This window comes from Balaenoptera borealis (genome assembly GCF_965194805.1).
Source record: "Balaenoptera borealis genome assembly, chromosome: 2".
Taxonomy (NCBI): Eukaryota; Metazoa; Chordata; class Mammalia; order Artiodactyla; family Balaenopteridae; genus Balaenoptera; species Balaenoptera borealis.
The window spans coordinates 26,121,021-26,135,382 of record NC_138867.1 but is presented as its reverse complement, the minus strand read 5'-3'; positions in this window follow the sequence as shown (position 1 = coordinate 26,135,382).

Genomic DNA, 14,362 nt, shown 5'->3' with positions numbered 1-14,362 from the left:
TGCTTACATTTTAAAATCAGAAACAGCTTCCCCAAGATAAAACTGATTCTTCATCTCTTTTGGTTTTACTATTCCAAAATAGATTAGGTGACTTGGGGTATTATTTTTACCCTATGTTGATTTGCCTACCTTGTAAAGGAGCAAGGAACTTTTCCTTCAACCCTTATTTTCCTAGTGATTTGTTTAAAATGAAAGGTAAATATGTGTTTGTGGGCATATAAGTGTGTGTGTGTACAATCATTTTTATATAGAGATTTATTATCTCTCAATTTATTTTGTACAAGAGGTTTGTCTCAGAAAATCAGTGTCTTCTTTTTTTTTTTTTTTTTCACGATTCATATCTTTAATACTCTCTGAGAGGCAAGTGAAAAGCAACAATGGATTTTTAAAAGGACCATGTCTGACACATGTCTGACAACACTGAGTGTGGGGGAGGAGGGAAGTTAACCAGCTAGCACAGTGCCTTGCATGTAGTAAGCACTGCAACATTTGTTAAATTGCAATGACTTGAAGTTGAAGATCATGATATATTTTTTTTTTTTTAGATTTTTAGAAATTTCATGTAATGTCTGAAACATTTATATTAACATATTTCCATACAAATAACCCAATGAAAGTTTAGTATTAGTTGTTTTGTTTGTTTGTTTTTTTATACTGCAGGTTCTTATTAGGCATCAATTTTATACACATCAGTGTATACATGTCAATCCCAATCGCCCAATTCAGCACACCACCATCCCCACCCCACCGCAGTTTTCCCCCCTTGGTGTCCATATGTCCATTCTCTACATCTGTGTCTCAACTTCTGCCCTGCAAACCGGCTCATCTGTACCATTTTTCTAGGTTCCACATACATGCATTAATATACGATATTTGTTTTTCTCTTTCTGACTTACTTCACTCTGCATGACAGTCTCTAGATCCATCCACTTCTCAACAAATGACTCAATTTCGTTCCTTTTTGTGGCTGAGTAATATTCCATTGTATATATGTACCACATAATCTTTATCCATTCGTCTGTCGAGGGGCATTTAGGTTGCTTCCATGACCTGGCTATTGTAAATAGTGCTGCAATGAACATTCGGGTGCATGTGTCTTTTTGAATTACGGTTTTCTCTGGGTATATGCCCAGTAGTGGGATTGCAGGGTCATACGGTAGTTCTATTTTTAGTTTTTTAAGGCCCCTCCATACTGTTCTCCATAATGGCTGTATCAGTTTACATTCCAACCAACAGCGCAAGAGGGTTCCCTTTTCTCCACACCCTCTCCAGCATTTATTTTTTGTAGATTTTTTAATGATGGCCATTCTGACAGGTGTGAGGTGATACCTCATTGTAGTTTTGATTTTCATTTCTCTAATAATTAGTGATGTTGAGCATCTTTTCATGTATTTGTTGGCCATCTGTATGTCTTCTTTGGAGAAATGTCTATTTAGATCTTCTGCCCATTTTTTGATTGGGTTGTTTGTTTTTTTGATATTGAGCTCCATGAGCTGTTTGTATATTTTGGAGATTACTCCCTTGTCAGTTGCTTCGTTTGCAAATATTTTCTCCCATTCTGAGGGTTGTCTATTTCATCGTGTTTATGGTTCCCTTTGCTGTGCAAAATCTTTTAAGTTTAATTAGGTCCCATTTGTTTATTTTTGTTTTTATTTTCATTACTCTAAGAGGTGGGTCAAAAAAGATCTTGCTGCGATTTATGTCAGAGAGTGTTCTGTCTATGCTTTCCTCTAAGAGTTTTATAGTGTCTGGCTTTACATTTAGGTCTTTAATCCATTTGGAGTTTATTTTTGTGTATGGTGTTAGGAAGTGTTCTAATTTCATTCTTTTACATGTAGCTGTCCAGTTTTCCCAGCACCACTTATTGAAGAGACTTTCTTTGCTCCATTGTATATTCTTGCCTTCTTTGTCATAGATTAGGTGACCATATATATTACAGACGTCCATATTTTTAAAGTAAGTGATTCAAACTTGACAAATAAGATGGCATTTAGTAAGCCTAGGGACAAAAATGTTACAAGCTTCCCACCTATCTCTCTGGATCATGAACCAATGGCAAGAAGTAAACTAATAAATTACTATTGTAAAAAACTAAAACAAAAATGAACAAACAAGCAGAGACAGGCTTAATTAGACTGTTGGTGGAGAAATCTAGAATGGACTGTATTCTTTAAAGACTTCCTTATTAAGTGGCTGTCCCAATCATGGAAAGCCTAGCTTCAAATCTAATCACATGGGGGAAATGGGCTCCTAATTAATTCCACTATTGTCGGATATTTGTTATATGAGTCTCAACACCATTGTAACTGATATAGAACTGTTGAAGATATTAAAATCCAGTGTTCTCCTTTGACTGTTAGACACAATTGAATGTGTTATTTTAATGCTTTTTATAACAAAATTACCACTTATGGAATACTTACTCTGGGCTAGACACAGGGTTCATCATAGATATTTTTTTACATAGGAATTGTGGGTTATAAAAACTAAGTAGTTTAACCAATTAAGATTATACAACTGAAAAGTTTCAAGCAGGAAGTCTGCTAATAGATATTTATCTCAAAAATTCTGTTATTATTTTAATTGCAGACAAGAATTTTTTTTAAACAGCAATTGATATGTGATTTTTCATATTAGTGTGATAATAAACTATGTTTTTCAAATCATGAGAGCATAGCAAACATAAATATAAGAAAATCCAAAAATATTATTTTTAAATTAATAACTAATTTTAATTCAAATCTTTTAATTTAATCAATGTTTTTATTTAACACAGCATTAAAAGCCAGACTTGATTTAAAAAATAAAATAAAAGACGTATTACTTATGTTTTATGTGTAGTTAATATTCTATCATTATTACTTACATCTGTAAATCAGTGGAGTTAATACTACATTATCAGTTCAGGTAAGAGAAGATATACTTTTGTGATTGTTTAAGAAGTAAAATTCTGATATTTCATTTTATTATTTCTCATCTCTGCTGAAACTCTTCTTATCTGTGATTAACATGTGACCATGTGTAATTTAAGCATTTCTACTTTAATGATTTAGCTCAAATGGGCATTTACTAAAAGCTTTACAACTGAGAGGAAAGATAACTAAATCAGATTTTATAAGCTTAGAAGAATGGGGTATGGTTGAGCTTCACCAGAAAGATAAACAACAGATGTATCAGTGAAGTCTAGATAAAAAAGGTGAGCCAAACATATAAAATCCAAAACAAGTGTTCAAACTTGCTGGCTTTATGAGCCAACAAATATGACCTATTTCATGCAGTAGATAATTGCTATTCCCAGTGAAATGAGAACAATCAAATCAGAAGCTCATATATTTTATTTTATGTGTATGGGTTCCTAAGGGGCTGCCCATATGGGTTTTTTTGTGTGTATTGTAAATGTATTTGTTTTATTTTATAAATATAATCTCATTGAATTTATCCCAATAACTGGAGCAATCAGGGTCAATATAAAATATCAAGATCCAATGTATGTTTAATTTGTTTTCACACTGGGCTAGGTGATGGGACTGCCAAGCTTTGATAATAAATGTCATATATAATTCATTCGTTTTCCAAAACAGTCTAGATTTGCAGAATTCTGTTATGATTATTTTATCCCACTTGTATGTTTTCATTCTAGTGTTGTTTATCCTTGGCTAACTTTTTACATTTTGTTTTGTTTTTATTATTTTTTTTCATGAATTTTTCAGAATTGCATCTATTTTGTTAGTCCATTTAGGGAATAAGTCTTTGGCTGAGGAAGATCTTATTTATTAACAGATTAAAAGCTTTTATTTATTTTCTGCCTGTATCTTTGTTTCCCCCAATATATGAAATAAATAGCCTTGTCCTAAAGAGTATTATCCAGTCAGGAGACAGAATGCAATCATAATGACAAAAAGTGTATACCAAGTGCCAAGTCAGTACTTCAGACATTGTAACTATTGGTGAGAAAGAAAAATTGTAGGAAATGCCATGCTTTAGACAAATTCTTGTTTATGTTTCACAGTAAGGACTCATTTTAGAGATAAGCAGTCAGATTAGAAGACCTATAGGAGCTGTGACTAGACAGATGGTCTACTGAGGAGTTTTGTTGTTTTGTAAAAAAAAAAAAGAAAGAAAGAAGAAAAAAGACCAGGGTGACAGAAGAGGGCTGCTTGTGAGGAAGAAGAGATGGAAACTAAACTTGGTGATGAAAGAGTCAAGGAGAGAAAGATAGAGATGGAGTTTAAACAGTTGACCAGGGGCAGAAGAGAGTCTAGAGAGAATCAGATACTGCAGCAGACTAGGGAATGTATAATTCTTCCAGATGTTAAAGCTGTCACTCAACTTCATGTAAGGCAGCTATGTGGTAGTGATAGCCTCATACTGCCAATTATTTTAATTTTCAGTTGGTTTTTGATATGTCATATTCCATTAAAATATGGTGGGAGTCTAACTAAACATACCTATAAACCTTTTGTGCACCTGAAAGTCTCTTATGAAAGTCTTACATATCCAGTGTTCACTTCCATTTGAAATAAAACATTAAAATTTTATTACTGTGTATTTGAATTTGAGATACAGGGTGGTATCTTATAGTGTCAATAAAGAAAGATAATGTTAACAAAATAAATATGTTTCCTCTGTTTCTTCACAAAAATATTCTGATTACCTGTCTTTTATCTGAAAGCCAGAGCTTAAACTAAATATATTTTTCCACTTGAATATATTACCAGTTAGACAGAAACTTTATTCCTGTTCATAATACATATTTCATATTTTTTAGATATCGAAAAGATCACAGATACAATTTATTGACTCTTACTGTATTTTAGTTATTGTTCAATAAACTCATTGCACATTAGACAGTTTGTTTATTCTTCTCAGGTTATTTGAATCATTCATTCACAGATATACTCTGAGTTTCTACTGCATGAAAGGAACAGGGATATAATAGTAAACAAAACAGACAATAGCTCGCCTCTGATGGAACTTATATTCTAGTAGAAGAAACTGTCACTAAACACAACAGATAAAATATAAAGCAGGTTACATTGTGGTGTACGTGTGTGTGTATTAGGGAAAGAGGAATTTAATTGTTGGAAGGTAGAAAGTGCAGAGACTTGAGTAAGTTTTGAAACTTGAGCTACAGCGGTCAGGGAAGAGCCCACTGAGGAGGTGATTCTGAATAAAAACTGAGGTAACATATCTTAAGATCTCCGGTGGAAGAATATTCTAGACTAATGTTTCTCAACATTTTTTTAATATCATTAGGAGCCTTTGAGGCATTCCTTAATTGCCCCTTTATAAGAAATTCAACCCTGAGAACAAGATTTTGACCAGTAGTGTTGAACATTGGAGGACCAAAACCAATTTTAATATCTAAAGTTTTTTTGTTGCCCAAGAATTCATTTTTGCTCTCTTGGGGGAAAAACTGACCAGGTTAAAAATGTGTTTTCTAGATTTAGAAACATATGCAAAAAGTCAGAAGTCCTTGTATGAGAATATGTGTGTGTGTAGGAACATCTAGCAGGTTAGTGCCTGAGGCAGAGAGAGCTTTACAGAAAGAGAACAGTAGAAGAATAAGAGGGATAAGAGGGTAGAAAAATTATATACGACCTTATTAGTCAAAATCTCAACTTTGACACAGTCAGAGGACTTTAAGCAAAGGAGCAATATGATCTAAGTTAAGTTTTGACAGATCATCTTGGTTGTCCTGCCATGTCTAGCGGGAATAAGAGCAGAAGCAAGGAAACCATTTAGACAATCTTTGCAATCAGGTCTGGTTACATAATTTGAGAGCCCAGGGCAAAATGAAAATGTTGGGTTCCAATTGAAAAAATTATCAAGAATTTCAAGAAGCCAAGAGCAGAGCATTAAACCAAGAGCAGAGTCCTTCTATTCACAGGGACCTACTGCATAGGTAACTCACATATGAAACTGGTCCTGTTTGCAACAATTCTTGGACCTGGGTGGTGACATTGTCGGTGCTGAAGAGTTTAAAAGTTGGATATTGAACGCTCAACAGACAAGGTTTGTCCATAATGTGAAGGGTTGTGATAGAAAGAGAGGAGACAAGCATAAACTTAGGTTTTGTCTTAAGCAATTAAAAGAATAAAATAGACCTGAACTGAGGTAAAGAGAACAGCAAAGGGCTTCCCTGGTGGCGCAGTGGTTGAGAATCTGCCTGCCAATGCAGGGGACACGGGTTCGAGCCCTGGTCTGGGAAGATCCCACATGCCGCGGAGCAACTAGGCCCGTGAGCCACAATTACTGAGCCTGCGCGTCTGGAGCCTGTGCTCTGCAACAAGAGAGGCCGTGATAGTGAGAGGCCCGCGCACCGCGATGAAGAGTGGCCCCCACTTGCCGCAACAAGAGAAAGCCCTCGCACAGAATCGAAGACCCAATGCAGCCATAAATAAATAAATAAATAAAATTAAAAAAAAAAAAAAAGAAGAAGAATATCCCCCAGGAATCTGAAAACAAAGACTAGATTTCAGAATAATTACTGTGAATGTACAGGGAGCATATCTCTAAAAAAAAAAAAAAAAGAGAGAGAACAGCAAAGAAATTGGCCCAAGAGCTTTGTTTGTATTACTGTCCTCATTCTTGCAATTTCATATAAGATGTCATTTCTGAATTATAACATATTTCACATTCTTTATCTGTATTATCATTATTAATATATTTTGAGTTATTTTAATTTTAAAAATGATGCCAGAAATAATGCACTTACTTGAATAATAAAATCCTTTTTCTTTTCTTTTCTTTTTTTTTTTTTTTTTTTTAACAAATTCAATAAAGACTGCTTTATTGCTGCACGACAGTCATGAAACTCAGCTGCACAGGGACCTTACCACACCGCGCAGAGGCTGGTTCACGGGACCTTGTGATCCTGTTAATGGGCCTCTCTGTTGTAATTAACACAGGCCGCAGGGACGAAAAGTTCCCCTCGGCCCTTCTGAAAATGTTGGGGAATGGTAGTGCAGGAAGGGAATACACACTTTCTGCACTTCTGCCCTGCAGTGCAGCAGTTGTTGCTGTTGGGAGTCACTGTGCTAATTCTCTTAGGTCATTTTTCCCTTTAGTTGTTCTGACTACCTCCAAGCGCTCCATGGCTGCACGCTTGTGTCACTGGAAAATGCACAGCCCCAATTCTGTGCAGGGACGACGCAAAGCAGAGTGTGATGCATCTCTCTGGAGCATCAAGTTTATTAACTAGAATTGGAAGAACCAAGGAGTTCTTGGAACAAGAACTACCCCCCTCCCCCACCAACACGGAAGACAGAAGAGTGGGGGAGGGGAGACGTGCCCCAGGAATGACAGTCCAGTCTCTCAAGTTTCACCCAGGTGGGGGTTGAGGGGCAGACCTGCAGCCACGGTGGCCTCGCTTTCGGTCGCCCGGGCTGCTCCGGACCATCCTCTGAGCTGGCCAGGGTCTTGGATACGATGCTTCTGAAGGCCGCGCAGAGAACACCCCCATCTTCCACTGGACCGGGCCCCAGGGAGCGCGGCGGCCTGACCTTCCTGCCTCGGTCATGCATGGGGTTCACATGGGCTCACTTTATTATGACGCCTCTTGCTGGGCAGCTTGCAACAAAGATGTTTCAAAACAAAGTTCCAGATTCTCCTAGCCACCCCTTGCTTTTTCTGGCTGTGGCCAGAGGGAGTGGGTGAGGACACACTCTCAGGCTGCCCAGTGTGGGAGGACCCTCCAGTGTTGGACACACCCGGGGGGCAGCTGGTTCCCTCTGGGGCTCCAATCCTGCTGCTGGTGGAGGGGGATGTCCCAGTGCCACACTGGGGGGCTGGGCTGGGGGTGGCAGTCCTCGCCTCCAGGCTGGGTGGGGGACAGGCAGACTCACCGGTCTTCTGCCCCGCCTGCTGGTCTTCCTGCAGCTGCACGTTTTCTCCCTGGTAGAGCCACCTGCTTTTCAGGGGGGACACCACAGGGCTTGGAGAAGGCTCAAGTTCACTGCCGCTGAGGTCCCCGTGACAGAAGGGCCTCACAGTTACGATGGAGGCCCCTACCTGGGGTTTCTTGGCGCTCACACTGCCTGTTCCAGCATCCTGGATCTGGTCGCAAGTCAAGCCCGGAGTCGTCACCATTGTCACCTTCAGGTCCTCTTCACAGGGTGGCTGGAGTGGCTCCTTCTGGCCCATGTTTAACCAAGCATGCCTCATGAGGTCAGGTAAGGTGCCTCTGTCACTGGGGTTGAGGGCAATCATTTTTTGTAATAGATCCCTTATCTCCAAAGACAGATAAGGTGGGATGTGGTATTTCCCTTGTAGGACTTGCTTCCGCAGCTCCTGGAAGTCTTTTCCCACAAAGGGATGGCACCCAGTTACCATGGTGTAGAGCACTACTCCCAGGCTCCACACGTCCACCGCAGGGCCGCTGTAGCTCTGCCCCAGGAAGATTTCCGGGGCACAGTAAAGGGGTGTGCCGCAGATTGTGTCCATTTGTCCAGAGTCATCACACTTGTTGCTGAGGCCAAAGTCTGTAAGTTTGATATTCATGTTGGAATCAAAGAGGAGGTTCAGTGGCTTCAGGTCCCGATGCACGATGCCCCTCTGGTGGCAGTGCTGCAGGGCGGAGAGCAGCTGCTGGAACGGGCCTCGGGCCTCCACCTCTGTCATACGGCCATGGATCTTCAAATAGTGGTACATGTCCCCCCCACTGAGGTACTCCATCACCAGAATAAATGCCTCCTCTGTGTTAATCGCCCCCAGCAGTTTTACAATATTGGGGTGATTCAGGAGCTTCATACCGCACACTTCCCGGAAAAGTGCCTGGACACTTGCGACGCTCTGACGCCTTTTCTTAATCACCTTGAGAGCCACCTGTGTCCCGGTCAGAATGTGCCGCGCCAACTTCACTTTACCGAAGGTGCCTTCACCAATGGTGCGGAGGATCTCAAAGCCATCAATATGAGCCTCCTTGTCAGCAGAGTTGGCTGTGAGGCCCTGCATCATGGTGACCTGCTAACTACACTGACTGACAGCACTACCTAGCAACGCTAACTACGCTAACTAACAATGCTAACTGTACTAACAGGGCTAAGTGTGCTGTCTCTACTAACAACGCTAACTACGCTAACTGTACCAACAGCGCTAACTAGTACTAACTACACTGACTATGCTAATCAAGTATTAACTATACCAACAATACTCACTATGCTAACTGTAGAAAGAACAATGACACAAATAAAAAAGAGTAGAGAAAAGAGAAACGAAAATCAACAAAATGGCAGAAACAAGGAAAACACAAGCTAACTGTAGGTCCAAGGCCGTCAGGTCACCAAAAGCAGCTTCCTGGGCTCTAAGGACCAAAAACCTGGGCCCACCTTTCTCTTTCATAGGGCTTTGGGAAGTACATCACAATGGTGCACTCTGAGGTCAGAGCAAGAAATGGACCCATCACCGCTGGGGATACACCACAGTGGTTTTCTCACTTTTTGAGTTCAAGGCCCCTTTACACTTAGGAAAAAGGATCCCAAAGAAATTTTTCTTTACGTGTGTTATTAGATATTGGTATTCACTTTGTTATAAATAAAAATCTGCAGGATACTTCAGTGGCCTTTTTATTTCTAGTTTGAAAATGTGTAATAATTTTAAACACCTCATAATGTCTACACCTGAAATGTTCAATTCCTTTTCCTTAAATTCTGGTCTCAAAATAACGTTACAACTTAACTGACTTCACGATACTATACAAAATGTTCTGTTGCATAAGACATGATACGGTACATTATGAAAGTCTATGAAGCTGAGAGAAGGTTTGCCAGGAAGGTCATTGAGCAGATTTCTCATCAGGAGCCTCGGAGGCCAGATGGCATGACTCAATGTACTTGAAGTGTTGAAGGAAAGAAACCGTCAACCAAGAATCCTATATCTAGCAAAACTTTCCTTCGAAAATGAGGGAGAAATCAAGACATTCCCAGTTAATCAAGAGTTGAGAGAGTTCTTAACCACCAGACCCGCCTGCCACAGGGAGTTCTTCAGGTTGGAGTCAAGGACCCTGGACAGTAGCTCAAAGCCTTATGAAGAAATAAAGACCTCTGGTAAAAATAGACAGACGGGCAACGAGAAAAGCTAGTACTGTTGTAACTTTGGTTTGTAGCTCCACTTTTTGTCTTCTATTTGATTTAAGAGACTAATATATAATAAAACACACACATACAAATCAAAAAAAAAAAAAAGATCACCTCTTCACCTAGAAAAGTTACTTCACCCCCACTTTAGCCTAACTTTGGGAATTCCCATCAACAACATTCTTCTTTCCACTGTAGGAAGCAACGCTGCCAGAAGCTATGGCAAGCAGAGCCTCTTCTAAAATGCCTTTGATGACTGCAGCAACATGGATGCAACTAGAGATTATTAAGTGAAGTAAGTCAGAAAGAGAAAGACAAATACCATGTGATACCACTTACATGTGGAATCTAAAGTATGGCACAAATGAACCTATCTATGAAACAGCAACAGACTCACAGACATAAAGAACAGACTTGTGGTTGCCAAGGAGGAGCGGGGTGGGAGAGGGAAGGGCTGGGAGTGTGGCATTAGCAGATGTAAACTATTATATATAGGAGGGATAAACAACAAGGTCCTACTCTACAGCACAGGGAACTAGAGTCAATATCCTGTGATAAACTGTCATGGAAAAGAATATAAAAAAAGAATGTCTATATGTGTATAACTGAGTCACTTTGCCATACAGCAGATTGGCACAAGATTGTAAATCAACTATACGTCAATAAAAACAATATAATAAAATAAAAAATGCCTCTGATGATGTACACAGCCCCTGCTCCTGCTGACTACCTCTCTGCAGCACCCAACACTGTGAAACCCCGCCCCCAGCTGAGGTCACTCCAGTCCTGTGTCTCCTTCCTTTGTCCTCTGTCTCCCACCAGTGTTTCTCTAACAGAAACACAAAGAACTGCTGTGTTTTCACTCAGTCTCACTGTTCACGTTCCCACGCTTGATTTGGGCATCAGACCTGCAAGAGTTCAAAACTTACTGGGTGCTAGAACTGCCATTTCTCTGCCTGTCTCTCATTATAAAGAACTTCTCTGAAATTCTGAATTCACTGGTCTGGTCATCCATTCACCAGCAAGTATCTAGGTACTGGGGTTAAGAGCTAGGAATGAGAAACAGTTGTTAGTAAAGAAACAACAAACCCCAAATGGAGTCACTTGTGCTAAGTCCCACGTCAGCAAACCAAGACTTAATAGCTAACCTAATTGCAGTTTCAGCCTCTCTCAGGAATGGGACCTTTCACCAATAGATCTGGAATTACCTGGTCAGCACTAGAGGGGTGACCCCCCACCTTCCCCCAAAAGGAAGGTGACCCTGCCTGAAACAATCCACTCTTAGCTAGAAATTTCCCTTTTCTGCCCCCTCCTGCCTGTAAAGTTCTTGCATTGTTTACAGCTCCGCAGAGCTCCTTTCTACTTGCTCAATGGGATGCTGCCCGATTCATAAATCATTGAATAAAGCCAATTCGATCTTCAGATTTACTCAGTTAGAATTTTATGTTTTTAATACAGTGATGAGCAAAACAAATAAAAAGAGAGGCATCAAACTCTTCGGAGAGTGTATCCCATTATCCCTCACACTCTTGGAAGCCTGGGTCAGCAGAAATGGAGGAGAGCCAGTGACAAGAAAAAGCCTCTTGAAAACCAAATCAGAGGTCCTGGAATACTACAGACTTACTTGTACAAGTGGGTGGGAACAAGCAGAGAGTAGCAGTTGTTTATTACTGTACACTGTAATCGAGGGAAACATTTGGAGTTCAAGAATAGAGATTTAAAGATGAGATGCTAAAATTCATAACAACTTGTCCAAAACAGGCCAGAAAACCTTAAGTTTTCGCCTTGTTTAAAAGAAGTCCTAAGTAAAGGGAAAACCAAATATTATGAAAAATTTTGGAGACATCTCACACACCAACCTTCCCTTTATTTGAATTACTTCATTATCATTACTTTAGAGTTATGTACACTCATAAAAGTTCATTTATTCTGAGTTGAGAAGTCCATTTTATCATCATGTGTATTGTGCTTACATTTTAAAATCAGAAACAGCTTCCCCAAGATAAAACTGATTCTTCATCTCTTTTGGTTTTACTATTCCAAAATAGATTAGGTGACTTGGGGTATTATTTTTACCCTATGTTGATTTGCCTACCTTGTAAAGGAGCAAGGAACTTTTCCTTCAACCCTTATTTTCCTAGTGATTTGTTTAAAATGAAAGGTAAATATGTGTTTGTGGGCATATAAGTGTGTGTGTGTACAATCATTTTTATATAGAGATTTATTATCTCTCAATTTATTTTGTACAAGAGGTTTGTCTCAGAAAATCAGTGTCTTCTTTTTTTTTTTTTTTTTCACGATTCATATCTTTAATACTCTCTGAGAGGCAAGTGAAAAGCAACAATGGATTTTTAAAAGGACCATGTCTGACACATGTCTGACAACACTGAGTGTGGGGGAGGAGGGAAGTTAACCAGCTAGCACAGTGCCTTGCATGTAGTAAGCACTGCAACATTTGTTAAATTGCAATGACTTGAAGTTGAAGATCATGATATATTTTTTTTTTTTTAGATTTTTAGAAATTTCATGTAATGTCTGAAACATTTATATTAACATATTTCCATACAAATAACCCAATGAAAGTTTAGTATTAGTTGTTTTGTTTGTTTGTTTTTTTATACTGCAGGTTCTTATTAGGCATCAATTTTATACACATCAGTGTATACATGTCAATCCCAATCGCCCAATTCAGCACACCACCATCCCCACCCCACCGCAGTTTTCCCCCCTTGGTGTCCATATGTCCATTCTCTACATCTGTGTCTCAACTTCTGCCCTGCAAACCGGCTCATCTGTACCATTTTTCTAGGTTCCACATACATGCATTAATATACGATATTTGTTTTTCTCTTTCTGACTTACTTCACTCTGCATGACAGTCTCTAGATCCATCCACTTCTCAACAAATGACTCAATTTCGTTCCTTTTTGTGGCTGAGTAATATTCCATTGTATATATGTACCACATAATCTTTATCCATTCGTCTGTCGAGGGGCATTTAGGTTGCTTCCATGACCTGGCTATTGTAAATAGTGCTGCAATGAACATTCGGGTGCATGTGTCTTTTTGAATTACGGTTTTCTCTGGGTATATGCCCAGTAGTGGGATTGCAGGGTCATACGGTAGTTCTATTTTTAGTTTTTTAAGGCCCCTCCATACTGTTCTCCATAATGGCTGTATCAGTTTACATTCCAACCAACAGCGCAAGAGGGTTCCCTTTTCTCCACACCCTCTCCAGCATTTATTTTTTGTAGATTTTTTAATGATGGCCATTCTGACAGGTGTGAGGTGATACCTCATTGTAGTTTTGATTTTCATTTCTCTAATAATTAGTGATGTTGAGCATCTTTTCATGTATTTGTTGGCCATCTGTATGTCTTCTTTGGAGAAATGTCTATTTAGATCTTCTGCCCATTTTTTGATTGGGTTGTTTGTTTTTTTGATATTGAGCTCCATGAGCTGTTTGTATATTTTGGAGATTACTCCCTTGTCAGTTGCTTCGTTTGCAAATATTTTCTCCCATTCTGAGGGTTGTCTATTTCGTCGTGTTTATGGTTCCCTTTGCTGTGCAAAATCTTTTAAGTTTAATTAGGTCCCATTTGTTTATTTTTGTTTTTATTTTCATTACTCTAAGAGGTGGGTCAAAAAAGATCTTGCTGCGATTTATGTCAGAGAGTGTTCTGTCTATGCTTTCCTCTAAGAGTTTTATAGTGTCTGGCTTTACATTTAGGTCTTTAATCCATTTGGAGTTTATTTTTGTGTATGGTGTTAGGAAGTGTTCTAATTTCATTCTTTTACATGTAGCTGTCCAGTTTTCCCAGCACCACTTATTGAAGAGACTTTCTTTGCTCCATTGTATATTCTTGCCTTCTTTGTCATAGATTAGGTGACCATATATATTACAGACGTCCATATTTTTAAAGTAAGTGATTCAAACTTGACAAATAAGATGGCATTTAGTAAGCCTAGGGACAAAAATGTTACAAGCTTCCCACCTATCTCTCTGGATCATGAACCAATGGCAAGAAGTAAACTAATAAATTACTATTGTAAAAAACTAAAACAAAAATGAACAAACAAGCAGAGACAGGCTTAATTAGACTGTTGGTGGAGAAATCTAGAATGGACTGTATTCTTTAAAGACTTCCTTATTAAGTGGCTGTCCCAATCATGGAAAGCCTAGCTTCAAATCTAATCACATGGGGGAAATGGGCTCCTAATTAATTCCACTATTGTCGGATATTTGTTATATGAGTCTCAACACCATTGTAACTGATATAGAACTG